Source organism: Octopus bimaculoides, chromosome 1 (assembly GCF_001194135.2).
Source record: "Octopus bimaculoides isolate UCB-OBI-ISO-001 chromosome 1, ASM119413v2, whole genome shotgun sequence".
NCBI classification, from domain to species: Eukaryota; Metazoa; Mollusca; class Cephalopoda; order Octopoda; family Octopodidae; genus Octopus; species Octopus bimaculoides.
The window spans coordinates 128,919,373-128,922,077 of record NC_068981.1 but is presented as its reverse complement, the minus strand read 5'-3'; the positions used below and the strand labels follow the sequence as shown (position 1 = coordinate 128,922,077).

Here is a 2,705-nt window from a genome sequence, read left to right as displayed (position 1 = left end):
GAGAGAGAGAGAGAGAGAGAGAGAGAGGTTCCCTCTGAAGATATTATCAGAGGTTAAGGAAAGAGAATTTTTGTCCTTTATACTTCAAACTAGTTCGGTCTTTTTATTTATTTAGTTATTTATTTTTCTATTCATTTATACAGAATACAGAATGTGGCAAGCCCCATGCTACTATACCTTGAAAGAAGTGCATTTAATTTGTATCTGGAGATGGATGAGTTGGACCAGTTAGAGATTGTGAAGATCACAGGGTGGTCAAAAGATGCACACATGGAGAGTAGATTCAAGGCATACACATCCAGCTAGGGAGAGTGAGATGGACGGGAAAACTGGTGAACAACTAGGTACATGAAATGAGGAGACAAGCTGGACTAACTGGTTTTTCCAGTTGAGTGAAAGGAGAGATCATGAATGAGTTCGAGAGAGAGGTGAACAGATGGATCGAAGAGGGTATATTGATACCTTGGAAAGAGGAGGTAAAGAGTGATGCATTGCCGAGGATAGCATTGGTTCAGCGAAAACTAAAGTGCTAGATATTGGGGAGCTGAACAAAAATGTATCATGTCATATGGGCAGTGAAGTTGCAGATGTCTGTGAGGAGGCTTTGCAAAAGTGGAGGCAAATAACTGGGATGTCTACAATAGTCGATCTAAACTCACTATATCTACAACTCCACGTGGCTGAGAAATTGTGAAGGTATCAGCTGGTGGGATATAAGGAGAGGACATACTGTCTGACCAGGCTGGGATTCAGGTTGAATTCAGCACTAAAAATCATGGCAATGGCCCTCAGGGCAATCGTGTTCCTATATGGTTGACATTCTTGTAAATGAGACCACAGTGTCGGCAGAGGAAATTGTAGAAAACCTCTAGAAATTTGGTTAAACCACAAAATCACCAGAGTCTATAGGAGGAGGAGCTGCACTGGGTTTCAATTTGGAGAGAGAGAGACAAAGTGTACAGCTTGTGTTTTGGAGAGGAAATGAGAGCCTAAAACTGGGTGAGTGCATGAATAGATGCGAACTATTCTCAATGTGTGGAAAGCCAGTAGGTCACCACTCCATTGAAAGATGGCTACGGACAGAATGCAGCTATATCATGAGAGAATATGAAGTGAGTGAACTGGTGGCAACAGGGTGGGAGAGAAGACAGTTGGTATGATGTAATACATTCTAAAGAGAGTAGAGGACCCAGTAAAAGCAAATGGGTAATGGACCAAATCAGAAAATGAATCATTTGGTGTGACGTAAGTAGTACAGTGATAGGAATCATTCTAGGTATAAGGGTGTTGTGGTGAAGGATGTATTATAGCTCAGGAAGAACCCTTCTTCTCTGTATAAGAACTACTGTCTACCCAAGAAATTTGCAAGCCAGACATTGGCCAGAGCTTTGCTAATGTTGATGGCAACAACACTGCTTCCACCAAATTTCTCAAGGTGAAAGCCCATTGGTAAGTGACTGGAATTTAAATCTCCAGTAGACCCGGTTTTGAAGGCCGTATTAGTGGTCAATGAATGCCCCTTGGGAAAACCTATAAAACCTTAAATCCTGTTATAGTGACACACTTATATAAGACTTTGGCGGGAGGCAATAGCATTTTGGTAGAAACAGCAGAAGATCAATCTAAATGTATTTATTATAAGTATATAAGTTCATATTAAAAGGTGCATAAACTTTTACATTATTAATTTCTATAAAATAAACAAGTGATTTTCGCAATTGGCATGAAAAACTACATCTGTGTACAAATTTTTCAATAAAATCAAAAGGGGTAGTTTAAACTGAAAAGTTTCTTATTTTGTGATGTTAATTTCAAACTAAACTGATGTCTAAATATTGCCCTGTTGCTTGAAATTCTGATTTTTGCTGAGATTTATCAAACTACGCATACTTCTCCCCAACAAATTTTGTTGACCTTGTACCTTCTCAAGCATTTTGCATTCTTTTTTTAAGGTGATGGAAGTTGCTCAAGAAAGGGTACAATGATTTAAGCTATTACTTTGGTGCTTCAAATTCTCACTTGAAATTCAAAGCCAATATTGCTTTTCTTCTTTTCGGTATTATTAAACCTAGCAAAATGAGTAACAGTATGTAATAAGGCAGATGTCCACAGAAAAATCTGAGTGGCTGTGTGGTAAGTAGCTTGCTTACCAACCACATGATTCCAGGTTCATTCCCACTGCGTGTCACCTTGAGCAAGTGTCTTCTACTATAGCCTCGGGCCGACCAAAGCCTTGTGAGTGGATTTGGTAGACGGAAACTAAAAGAAGCCTGCCGTATATATGTGTATATATATATATATATATATATATATATATATATATATATATATATATATATATATGTATGTGCATGTATATGTTTGTGTGTCTGTGTTTGTTCCCTCAACATTGCTTGACAACCGATGCTGGTGTGTTTACATCCCTGTAACTTAGCAGTTCGGCAAAAGAGACCGATAGAATAAGTACTAGGCTTCCAAAGAATAAGTCCTGGGGTCGATTTGCTCGACTAAAGGTGGTGCTCCAGCATGGACACAGTCAAATGACTGAAACTAGTAAAAGAGTATCTGTCTCTACTACATTCATTTATTATAAGTATGAATATCTGATCCTTCAAAACCACATTTTTTTTTATCAATTAAGGATCAACTGTCTCTCACCCCTCCTCTCTCTCTCTCTCTCTCTCTCTCTCTCTCTCCACAACTAC

At 38.7% G+C, this 2,705-nt stretch overlaps 1 long non-coding RNA gene across 1 annotated transcript in view; it reads right to left on the bottom strand.

Annotated features, from left to right (window-relative positions):
- LOC128248681 (uncharacterized) overlaps positions 1–2,705 on the bottom strand; it is a 6,686-nt gene that overhangs the window by 1,626 nt on the left and 2,355 nt on the right. The gene's annotated exons all lie outside the window — the stretch shown is intronic.